Source organism: Rana temporaria, chromosome 4 (assembly GCF_905171775.1).
Source record: "Rana temporaria chromosome 4, aRanTem1.1, whole genome shotgun sequence".
Lineage (NCBI taxonomy): Eukaryota > Metazoa > Chordata > Amphibia > Anura > Ranidae > Rana > Rana temporaria.
In genome coordinates this window covers 115,817,557-115,831,229 of record NC_053492.1, presented here as the reverse complement: position 1 = coordinate 115,831,229, position 13,673 = coordinate 115,817,557, and the positions used below count along the sequence as shown (strand labels likewise).

General features: G+C 44.4%; 1 protein-coding gene across 1 annotated transcript in view; it reads left to right on the top strand.

Moving 5' to 3' along the window:
• Nucleotides 1–214: 214 nt before the first annotated feature.
• Nucleotides 215–13,673, top strand: part of AMMECR1L (AMMECR1 like) — a 54,573-nt gene continuing 41,114 nt past the window's right edge. The window contains exon 1 of the mRNA XM_040348859.1: nt 215–309. The gene's annotated coding sequence lies outside the window, so the exon portion shown is untranslated. The remainder of the gene's footprint in view (nt 310–13,673) is intronic.

The window sequence follows — 13,673 nt, the reverse complement described above, 5'->3', positions numbered from 1 at the left end:
GTCAGGTCAGCCCGGTAACACCGGTACCTTGCATGCCCCGCCTGGCTCCCCTCTATACCCGCTAAGAATAAGTAAAGGAATGGAGCACATAGCCCCGCCCCCGCCCCCGCCCATCTGATTGGCCGCTGAAGACTAGATTCTGCGTCTGACAATCGCTCCGATGATTGACTTGCGGCTTTTTATTGGCGATCCTCTCCTGTGACGTCCCACCAGCTGTTTTCCGGTTCCGGTTGGGAACGGCCCGGTTCGGTTCGGCTGCGGATGGCAGACTCCGGGCTGGCGGCTGGAAAAGACCGGAACCAGCACCGGGTGAGATTTGGGATGTCTTGTTTGTGTTAGAGGAACACGTGTGACACACACATGTATTGTCTGCAGTGTGGGGGATGGGTCCATACAGGTCCGCTTCTCACATCTGAGGTAGAACCCGGGACAGAGCAATGTGATTGTACTGAGGAGAGTGTGATACCAGCATTTCCTATCATCCTCCATTCACATACCCCCCCCCCATCCAGCACCTCATCCTCCATTCACATACCCCCCCCCCCATCCAGCATCTCATCCACCATTCACATAACCCCCCCCCCCATCCAGCATTTCTTATCATCCTCCATTCACATAACCCCCCCCCCCCCCCATCCAGCATCTCATCCACCATTCACATAACCCCCCCCCCCCCATCCAGCATTTCTTATCATCCTCCATTCACATACCCCCCCCCCCCCCATCCAGCATCTCATCCTCCATTCACAACCCCCCCCCATCCAGCATTTCATCCTCCATTCACAAACCCCCCCCCCCATCCAGCACCTCATCCTCCATTCACAACCCCCCCCCATTATCTCAACCTCTATTCACAACCCCCCCATCCAGCACCTCATCCTCCATTCACAACCCCCCCCCATCATCTCAACCTCTATTCACAACCCCCCCATCCAGCACCTCATCCTCCATTCACATAACCCCCCCCCCCCATCCAGCATCTCATCCTCCATTCACAACCCCCCCATCATCTCATCCTCCATTCACAACCCCCCCCCCCATCCAGCATCTCATCCTCCATTCACATAACCCCCCCCCCCATCCAGCATCTCATCCTCCATTCACAACCCCCCCATCATCTCATCCTCCATTCACAACCCCCCCCCCATCCAGCATCTCATCCTCCATTCACAACCCCCCCCCCCCATCCAGCACCTCATCCTCCATTCACAACCCCCCCCCCATCATCTCATCCTCTATTCACAACCCCCCCATCCAGCACCTCATCCTCCATTCACAACCCCCCATCATCTCATCCTCCATTCACATAACCCCCATCATCTCATCCTCCATTCACAACCCCCCCTATCATCTCATCCTCCATTCACATAACCCCCCCTATCATCTCATTCTCCATTCACATAACCCCCCCATCATCTCATACTCCATTCACAACCCCCCCCTATCATCTCATCCTTCATTTACACCCCCCCATCATCTCATCCTCCATTCACAACCCCCCCCTATCATCTCATCCTTCATTCACATAACCCCCCTATCATCTCATTCTCCATTCACATAACCCCCCCATCATCTCATACTCCATTCACAACCCCCCCTATCATCTCATCCTTCATTTACACCCCCCCATCATCTCATCCTCCATTCACAACCCCCCCTATCATCTCATCCTCCATTCACAACCCCCCCTATCATCTCATCCTCCATTCACACAACCCCCCCTATCATCTCGTCCTCCATTCACACAACCCCCCCTATCATCTCGTCCTTCATTTACACCCCCCCCCCCATCATCTCATCCTCCATTCACAACCCCCCCCTATCATCTCATCCTCCATTCACATAACCCCCCCTATCATCTCATTCTCCATTCACACCCCCCCCCATATCTTTCTCCATTCACAAATCCCCCCCCACCCCTTCATATTCTCCTCATCCCAGTCCTATCATCTCCACTGTATCTCCTCACCTGTGTGTTCAGTGGAATACACACAAAGTACACATCACAGTTGTGTCATTAATGACCCCCAAACACAGCTAGCCGATGTGCTGTAAAAACCACCACTGAAAAGATGCATGAGCTTCTTAGGCGTATGTGTTGCACATAGGGCATCCTATTCAAAGGAATGAGCATTGTGTGCAAAAAGAAAGAAGAAAACTACACCTAGTGCCCGCCCTCCACACCGATCTTCTCCCACCATTGCTGTCACCTCTCATACCAATCCCGACACTGAATTATGTGCTACCTTTGTTACCAAACATCATCTGTCAGAACTTTCCTCTCACTGATTATTTTTTCATTTTATCAATCCTGACATCGGTTATCTGTCACAGCTTTGCTGTCACCAATCATCTTTCCTGATACCAATCATACCACACCGCTATATTACTGAACACTGAATCTGATCATCTGTCCTGTCACTGATTATTTATCACACCTTTTTCCTCACTGATCATCTGTCACTCCTATCCAATCACTGATCATTTATCACATCAATCCTGAGACCAATCATTTGTCATACCAGTCCTGACACTGATCATACCGCACCCATGCTGTCACCTGTCATTTCTTTCCTGACTCTGATACTCTGTCATGCTTTTCCTGAATTATGTGGCACCTTTGTTTGTCACTGAACACCTTTTCCTTGTTCTAATTATTCTTTTTACTTTTTTTTTCACCAGTCATCTGCCATACCAACCCTGACACTGATCATCTGTCATAACATGCCTGACACTGATCATCTGTCATACCAACCCTGACACTGATCATCTGTCATACCAACCCTGACACTGATCATCTGTCATACCAACCCTGACACTGATCATCTGTCATACCAACCCTGACACTGATCATCTGTCATACCATCCCTGACACTGATCATCTGTCATACCAACCCTGACACTGATCATCTGTCATACCAACCCTGACACTGATCATCTGTCATACCAACCCTGACACTGATCATCTGTCATACCAACCCTGACACTGATCATCTGTCATACCATCCCTGACACTGATCATCTGTCATACCAACCCTGACACTGATCATCTGTCATACCAACCCTGACACTGATCATCTGTCATACCAACCCTGACACTGATCATCTGCCATACCAACCCTGACACTGATCATCTGTCATACCAACCCTGACACTGATCATCTGTCATACCAACCCTGACACTGATCATCTGTCATACCAACCCTGACACTGATCATCTGTCATACCAACCCTGACACTGATCATCTGTCATACCAACCCTGACACTGATCATCTGTCATACCAACCCTGACACTGATCATCTGTCATACCAACCCTGACACTGATCATCTGTCATACCAACCCTGACACTGATCATCTGTCATACCATCCCTGACACTGATCATCTGTTTTACCAATCCTCAAATTGATCATCCATCATACCAACCCTGACACTGATCATCTGCCATACCAACCCTGACACTGATCATCTGCCATACCATCCCTGACACTGATCATCTGCCATACCATCCCTGACACTGATCATCTGCCATACCATCCCTGACACTGATCATCTGCCATACCATCCCTGACACTGATCATCTGCCATACCATCCCTGACACTGATCATCTGCCATACCATCCCTGACACTGATCATCTGTCATGACATCCCTGACACTGATCAATTTGAGGATTGGTAAAACAGATGATCAGTGTCAGGGATGTCATGACAGATGATCAGTGTCAGGGATGGTATGGCAGATGATCAGTGTCAGGGATGTTATGGCAGATGATCAGTGTCAGGGATGGTATGGCAGATGATCAGTGTCAGGGTTGGTATGATAGATGATCAATTTGAGGATTGGTAAAACAGATGATCATCTATCATACCAACCCTGACACTGATCATCTGTCATACCATCCCTGAAACTGATCATCTGTTTTACCAATCCTCAAATTGATCATCCATCATACCAACCCTGACATTGATCATCTGCCATACCAACCCTGACACTGATCATCTGTCATAACATCCCTGACACTGATCATCTGTCATAACATCCCTGACCCTGATCATCTGTCATACCATCCCTGACACTGATCATCTGTTTTACCAATCCTCAAATTGATCATCCATCATACCAACCCTGACAAAGATCGCCTGTCATACCAGTCCTGACACTGATCATCTGCCATAACATCCCTGACACTGATCATCTGCCATAACATCCCTGACACTGATCATCTGCCATACCAACCCTGACACTGATCATCTGCCATACCAACCCTGACACTGATCATCTGCCATACCAACCCTGACACTGATCATCTGCCATACCAACCCTGAAACTGATCATCTGCCATACCAACCCTGACACTGATCATCTGCCATACCAACCCTGATCATCTGCCATACCAACCCTGACACTGATCATCTGTCATAACATCCCTGACACTGATCATCTGTTTTACCAATCCTCAAATTGATCATCCATCATACCAACCCTGACAAAGATCGCCTGTCATACCAGTCCTGACACTGATCATCTGTCATGCCAACCCTGACAGTCTACCATACCAATCCCAACAGCAATCATCTTTCATACTAACTATGACACTGATCATCCATCATACCACCCTGTCATCGATCATTTGTTATCTGTCAGCTCCACTGTCACCAATCACCTGTCATTTCTTTCCTGTCACTAACCATGTGTCATCTTTTCCTGATACCAATCATATTGACACCTTTATTTATCACTGAACACCTTTCCTGAATCTGATCAATTGTCATAAATTTCCTGTCACTGATTATTTAATATACCCTTTCCCTCACTGATTATTTGTCACTCCTTTCCTGTCACTGATCACCTATCACACTAATTCTGACACTTATCTGTCATACCAATCCTGACACCAGTCATCTGTTTCACCAATTCTGACAAGTGATCATCTGTCACACCAATCCTGAAACTGATCATCTGTCATACTAATCCTAACACCGATAATCTGTCACGCCAATTCTGACGAGCAATCATCTGTCATGCCAATTCTGCTACTGATCATTTGTCACACCAATCCTGACACTAATCATCATTGTTGTCTAGTCATTTTGAATGAGCTCTCAACACTCCTGTATGCATTAAAAAAACATGCCCTCAACATCTATGCAGTGCACTGTATTACCGTGTGCTGTGCTGTGCTGTAGCGTATGTGTTTTTCTTACTGAATATGTATTATATGGTGTCATCCACAATAAATGGCAACCTTTATCCAGTGCCTTGAAAAAGTATTCATACCCCTTGACATTTTGTCAAAAGCGTAAATGTATTTTATTGGTTTTTTTATGTGATAGACCAACACAAAGTGGCACATACTTGTGAAGTGGAAGGAAAATAATAAATAGTTTTCCAAATCTTTTACAAACAAATATGTGAAAAGTGTGGCGTGCATTTGTATTCCGCCCCCTTTACTCTGATACCCCTAACTAAAATCCACGCATGCTCATAATCAAGTCGACGCATGCTCGGAAGCATTAAACTTCATTTTTCTTTGCACGTTGTTGTGTTTTACGTCACCGCGTTGGACACAATCGGATTTTTAACTGATGGTGTGTAGGCAAGACTGATGAAAGTCAGCTTCATCGGATATCTGATGAAAAAATCCATCAGACCGTTTTCATCGGATGAACCGATCGTGTGTACAGGGCATTGGTAAAAAAACAGCATCATGAAGGCCAAGGAACACACCAGACAGGTCAGGGATAAAGTTGTGGAGAATTTTAAAGCAGGGTTATAAAAAAAAAATCCCAAGCTTTGAACATCTCACGGAGAACTATTCAACAATCCATCATCTGAAAATGGAAAGAGTATAGCACAACTGCAAACCTACCAAGACATGGCTGTCCACCTAAACGGACAGGAGAGCATTAATCAGAGAAGCAGACAAGAGGCCCATGGTAACTCTGGAGGAGCTGCAGGTGGGAAAATCTGTCCACAGGACAACTATTAGACCCCATACACACTATTAGATTTTCTGCAGATTTTTGTCTTAACATTTACCAAAACCATGTAGTGCAAGGGCTATTGAAACTCTTAAGATTTGACCTCTTATGGTTTTGGTAAATCTGAAGAAAATCTAATGGTGTGTATACCGCTTCAGACCCCTTTCACACTGAGGCGCTTTACAGGCGCCATAGCGCTAAAAATAGTGCCTGTAAAGCGCCTCTGCTTTCACTCCAATGTGAAAGCCTGAGTGCTTTCAAACTGGACAGTTGCGCTGGCAGGACATAAAAAAAAGTCCTACAAGCAGCTCCTTTGAGGTGCTTTAGGAGCAGTGTATTTACCGCTCCTAAAGTGCCCCTGCCCATTGAAATCACACGATCGGATTTTCTGCAGATTTTTGTCCGAAGGGCGTTGGCCATAAACTTGTCATGCATACAAATGGCACACAATTATCAGCCAACAAACACAAACGTAGTGACGTACTACATGAAATTTCAGCTCTTGATCGCCACTCTTTCTGCACCTTCTGCTAATGTTGTGTTTGGTGAGCATTGATTTCTGAGCATGCATGTTTGTACTTTGGACTTTTGTGTGACGGACTTGTGTACACACGATAGGAAAATCTGACAACAGGCCATTGTCTGCGGAAAATGTATTAGCCTGCCATCCAACGTTTGTCAGCGGAAAGTTGGACAACAATAGTCTGATGGAGCGTACAAATGGTCGGACTTTAGGCCAACAGTCTGTCATCACACATTCCCGTCGAAAATCTGATCGTATGTACAAGGCTTTAGTCATGCACTCTACAAATCTGGCCTTTATGGAAGAGTGGTAAGAAGAAAGCCATTGTTGAAAGAAAGCCATAAGAAGTCTCGTTTGCAGTTTGTGAGAAGCCATGTGGGGGACACAGCAAACATCTGGAAGAAGGCGCTCTAGTCAGATGAGACCAAAATTTCAAATTTTGGCCTTAAAGCAAAACACTATGTGTGTAGGAAAACGAACACTGCACATCACTCTGAACACACCATCCCCACTGTGAAACATGGTGGTGGCAACATCATGTTGTGTGGATGCTTTTCTTGAGAAGGGACAGGGAAGCTGGTCAGAGTTGATGGGGAGATGGATGAAGCCAAATACAGGGCAATCTTAAGCCTCGTACACACGATCAGTCCATCCGATGAAAACGGTCTGAAGGACAGTTGTCCTAGGTTAACCTATGAAGCTGACTGATGGTCCGTCATGCGTACACATCATAGGTTAAAAAAACGATCGTGTCAGAACGCGGTGACGTAAAACACGACGACGTGCTGAAAAAAATGAAGTTCAATGCTTCCAAGCATGCGTCGACTTGATTCTGAGGATGCACAGGTTTTTAACCGATGGTTTTGCATACTAACGATCGGTTTTGACCTATCGGTTACCATCCATAGGTTAAATTTTAAAGCAAGTTGCCATTTTTTTAACCTAAGGTTAAACAACCTATGGGGCCCACACACGATCGGTTTGGACCTATGAAAACGGTCCTTCAGACCGTTTTCATCGGTTTAACCTATCGTGTGTACAAGCCTTTAGAAGAAAACCTAGTAGAGTTTGCAAAGGACTTGAGACTGGTTCACCTTCCAGCAGGACAGCGACCCTAAACCTACAGCCAGAGCTACAATGGAATGGTTTAGATCAAAGCATGTTCATGTGTTAGAATGGCCCAGTCAAAGTCCAGACCTAAACCAAATTGAAAATATGTGGCAAGACTTGAAAATTGCTCTTCACAGACACTCTCTGGGCATATTGGCAAAAATCTCTCACTCTAGATTTGCAAAGCTGGTAGAGACATCCCCAAAAAGACTTGTAGCTGTAATTGCAGTGAAAGGAGGTTCTACAAAGTATTGACTCAGGGGAGCTGAATACAAATGCACACCACACTTTTCACATATTTATTTGTAAAACTATAATTTTTCTTCCACTTCCCAATTATGAGCCACTTTGTGTTGGTCTATCACATAAAATCCCAATTAAATACATTTACGTTTTTGGTTGTAACATGTGGAAAATTTCTTTTTTTATTTCAATAGTTTTTTATTGATATTTTTCAATCAAACAAAATAATGCATTACAATAGCATATAGTACACAATGCATCGTAACAGTAGGAGACAAAGTAATACTCATTATCTAACATACAGATATGTGTTGGCTAAGCAATATAATACTACCAATCATCATAAGAAAAATTGTAGAGTATTTTCTGTAGAATATTTTCTCAATAGTATCAAGTCAATAAGAGATCAAATCACAATATCAAAGGAAAAAGAAAGAAATACATTAGCAAACAAATAAAATAAAGGAACTAGCTTTCCCGAACACCCCATATGGAAATCATAGTGTTCGAGAGCTATCTCCTCTCATATTTCCTATCTGAATAGTAAACAACGTGTCGGAGGAAATAAGGTAAACAGAATTATGTCCTGTTTTTGAACCAGACGTTCCAGAGGTCCCATTGGATTGAGTATTTATGAAGAGAGCCCAAGGATGACGCTAAAATCCTTTCATAGGAATTATGTAAATCCAAGAGGTCAATAGCGTCATCAGGGGAAGGCGGATCAGGATCTTTCCACTTTCTTGTAATCGACAATCTAGCTGCCAAGAGTAGATGGGTTATCGTTCTACGAAGATTAAATGAAAACCTGTCTATTCCTAATGATAAAATAGCCAATGCTGGATCAGGAGCCACTCGTGTTTGAGTCAGGTCAGATATTATATTGAAGACTCCTGCCCAATAGATTGTGAGCTTTGGACAACTCCATAATATATGGAATATGTCTCCTCTGACTGAAGTTGGGCAACGTCTCCAACAAGCTGCAGGGGTTTGGGGGTCAAATTTAGACACTATTACCGGAGTAAGGTACCAACGCAAAGTGATTTTGATAAATAACTCCCACAAGGAGGTGCAACGAGTGGCAGATTGATTGGCCTTACAGGCCAAGCGCCATTGGTCATTCGTGAAAGAGCATTTAAGATCTTTTTCCCAAAGAAGATGGGAGGCAGATTTATTAAAAACTCGTTTTTGTTGCATTAATTGATAAAATAAAGAAATGCCCTTATTTTGTCGTATTGGCGAAGAAAAATAGGTCCAAGCTGAAGCATTAACTTGTTTGGAAATATTGCCAAGTTTATATAGACAATGCATTAATTGAGTATATTGAAACTCGTTGGTGTGAGGGAGGTCATATTCCGATTGGATAGAAGAAAAGGTCTTGATGTATCCATTCGAATAAAAGTCGTCCAGATACCTAATACCTTTCTGGTTCCAAAAGGAAATCGGCATCCTGTTAGTAACAAAGTATAATGTTTGGATGGGAATTCTAACTTCGACTCCGGGCCCTGCTAGACCAGTGGAGCTTATAAATTTTTGCCAAGTTCGTATGGATGCAAGCATCTTAGGAGGTACGTGTATTGGGGTCTTAACACCCAATAGAGAACCAAACAACCAGAGGTTGGTAGAACCATACGTACAGTAACTAGCCTCTATCAGCCCCCATTGAGTAGTAGGAGTATGATAGAACCACTCCTTCAGTTGGGACAAGATGGAGGAATGATAATAGTCCTGGAAATCAATATATCCAGTTCCACCGCTCATTCTATGTTTAATTAACCTATCATGAGTACACCTGGATTTCTTCCCATTCCAGACAAATTTAGACAAGAGAGATTGCATGGACTTAAAAAACATAACAGGAACAGGAATGGGCAAAGTCCTGAAAAAATATAAAACTTGTGGAAGATGTACCATTTTGAAGGCTGATAATCTACCCCACCAAGAAAATTTGAATTTGCTCAAAATCTGAAGGTCAGTTTGTAGTTTACTTCTAAGGGCAAGGTAGTTGTGTTCATATAATTTTTCGGTGGTCCTTGTGAGATGAACACCCAAATATGGGATGGTGGAATCCGCCCAAACATAGGGGAATTGATGTTGCAACAAATTTTTATTAACAGCATCAACTCCAATGTCTAAGATGAGTGACTTCAAGGCATTAGCCTTGTAAAATGAAACCTCGCCAAACCAGGATAGAAGCTTTTGGATTTCGGGTAAGGAGGAGAATGGATTAGTTATCATTAAGATGACATCATCCGCAAACAAGCTTATTTTATGTACTTGATTGCCAATATTAATTCCTGAAATTTTAGAATTAGTTCTAACATGTTCTGCCAGGGGTTCAATCAGCATGTTGAAAATTAGGGGAGAAAGTGGACACCCCTGTCGAGTTCCATTGGAAATATCAAAAGGTTTAGATAAAAGACCTGAGGTAAAGACTCTGGCTGTAGGAGTAGTATACAGAGCCAGTATTGCTTCAAGGATAGGCCCAGCAAATCCAAATTTCCGAAGAGTCAAGTTCAAGTAGTCCCAATTAACCCTGTCGAACGCCTTCTCTGCATCCAGAGAAAGAAGCAGAGAAGGCGTTCCCATCAGTCCCACATTGTGAATCACATTCACCATTCTCCTAGTAGCATCTGAAGCCTGGCGGCCTCTCATAAAACCCGCTTGGTCAGTGTGGATTAGGTCTGGGAGAATTTGATTTAATCTGCTGGCTATCAACTTGGCATATATTTTCAAATCAACGTTAAGTAAGGAGATTGGCCTAAAATTAGAAGGAGAGTTGGGTTCTTTACCAGGTTTGGGTAGAGTAACTATAATGGCCGACAACATTTCTCTTGGAAAAGCGGAGGTAGAAATCGAGTGGTTGTACAGTGTTGTTAAGTGAGGGGAAACGAAATCCTTAAATAACTTGAAATATTCCCCAGTATACCCATCAGGGCCCGGAGACTTAGAGGAAGGCAGACCATCAATGGTTTTACTGATTTCATTTATAGTGATAGGGGCATTCAATTGCTCAAGATGTTCAGCAGATAATTTAGGTAAAGTGATTTGATCGAGGAAAGACCCAATCTCCTCACTAGTTGGTTGATGGGTGCTAGCATCCAATTTGAGGTTATACAAATTATCATAATAAATGCCAAAGGCATCGGCAATGGATTGTGGATTGATGAGCTTTTCACCAGAAGTTGGGTGATAAAGGTAGGGGATTTTAGTTTTAAGTCTAAGACCTCTGATGCGACTAGCCATTAGCTTCCCTGACTTATTATTAGCAGTGTAGGAGGTTGCTTTAAGTTTCCTCAAATTAAGTTCATAGGATTCAAGTAGTAAGGACCGTAATTCGTGTCTCAGCTCAAATAGTTGGGACCGAAGGTGAGGCGACGGAGTAGATTTATTTCTGAAATCAACCGCCTCTATCTTTTTGGATAATTCATCGAGTTTCTTAGTTCTTAATTTCTTAACTCGCGATCCGAGTTGAATGAAGAAACCTCGCATATAAGATTTGTGGGCATTCCACAGTACCGCCGGGTCGGACACCGAACCTACGTTGTTGGAGAAAAATTCCGTCAATTTTTGTTTAACCACTTCCATACCAGGTACTTGCGCAGCTTCCCGCCCAAGCCAATTTTCAGCTTTCAGCACTGTCGCACTTTGAATGGCAATTGCGCGGTCATGCTACACTGTACCCAAACAAAATTGGCGTCTTTTTCCCCCACAAATAGAGCTTTCTTTTGGTGGTATTTGATCACCTCTGCGATTTTTTTTTTTTGCGCAACAACTAAAAAAAGGCTGAAAATTTGGAAAAAAAAATAAGTTTTTATTTTTTTCTGTTAATTTTTTTGTAAATAAGTTTTTCTCTTTCAATTACGGGCACTGATATGGCGGCACTAATGGGCACCGATGAGATGGCACTGATGGACATCGATGAGGTAGTACTGACGGGCACAGATGAGGTGGCACTGATTGGCGGCGCTGGTATGCGACACTGATGGGCACACATAGGCGGCACTGATGGGCACACATAGGCGGCACTGATGGGCACACAGGCGGCACTGATGGGCACACATAGGCGGCACTGATGGGCACACATAGGCAGCACTGATGGGCACACATAGGCGGCACTGATGGGCACACATAGGCGGCACAGATGGGCACTCATGGGCGGCACTGATGTATACTTATGGGTGGCACAGATGGGCACTGCTAGGTGGGCACTGGGCATGGATGGGCACTGTGGGGTGGCGCTGATGGACACTGGGGTGGCGCTGATGGACACTGGGGTGGCGCTGATGGACACTGGGGTGGCAGCACTGATTGTTGCCAGTCAGTGCCCATTTGTGGGCACTGACTGGCATCTTTTTTCTTTATGCTTTTTTTTTTTTTTTTTTTTTTAACTTTTTTTTTTTCTGTTTTTTTTTTTTTTGCCCACCCTGGTGGTCCAGGGTGGGCATCCCTGGTGGTCCAGTGTGGCGATCCGAGGGTGGGCTGCGCTGATAACCAATCAGCGCGAACCCCCCCTGTCAGGAGAGCCGCCGATCGGCTATCCTCTACTCGCGTTTGTCAGACGCGAGGAGGAAGAGCCATCAACGGCTCTTCCTGTTTACATCGTGATCAGCCGTGGTTGGACACGGCTGATCACGTGGTAAAGAGTCTCCGCCGGAGGCTCTTTACCGAGATCGGAGATGCAGGGTGTCAGACTGACACCCCGCATCACCGATCGCCGCGATGCGCGCCCCCACGGGCGCGCGCGGCATGAAATCCTGCAGGACGTTCTGGAACGTCCTGTCAGGATTTCATAACCACTTCCCGGACGTAAATCGGCCATAGGCCGGGCGGGAAGTGGTTAAGAAATTCCTTGTGAGTAGGGTTTTGGAGTAGATAATTATTAACACGCCACAGGTACGAGTGCTGTTTAGAATTCTTATTAGCTATTTTAATACTGATTGGTGCGTGGTCCGACCAGGTGATAGAGTGGATGCGAGAGTCAGTAACATTCTGTAGTAGCCATTTGTCAGAAATGAACATGTCAATCCTGGAATAAGTGTTGTGACGCGAGGAGAGAAACGTATAGTCCCTCTCCTCCGCATGACAACACCTCCATATGTCAAAAAGATCATTCTCTCTAAAAAAGGTGGATAGAGGGGAAGAAATCCTCTTGGGACCAGAAGAAACATCCATAGTGACATCTGGAACAATATTAAAATCCCCACATAACAGCAGATGACCTTCCTGTACTTTTCGAACCTTCTCAAGCACGGATCTATGAAACTTCAATTGACCGTGGTTCGGGGCATACAAGTTTGCAATAGTATACAAAACATTGTCTACATGTGGAAAATTTCAAGGGGTACGAATACTTTTTCAAGGCACTGTATACCAACACATTAGCGTTCTTTGCGATAACATGCTGGAACATGCGTTACCACAGCGCACAACTGTGCAACCATACTGAAATCTTTTAGGAGCAGTCCGCACTGTTCTGTGTGCACCGACATGCTTTCTTTGGCATCTCCACAGAACAAATTGTCTAACTAATGCCTTGTACACACGATGAGACAATCAGATGGGGAAAAAAACACGCATTCAGAGCGGTTCTCCAATAATCTATTCATTAGTACACCGATTTCGAGAGCCAATCACGACAGTTCATGCAAAATAATTCAAAAGGGACAAGCACAATTTTTTTTTCTTAAAGGTGTTTTATTTTCTAAATAGGTTCCTTTAACCACTTGAGCCCCGGGCCATCGTCAAATGACGGCTTCACGGTGGCTCTGAATATCCAACAGGACGTCAATTGACGTCCTGGATTCCTCCGGCCA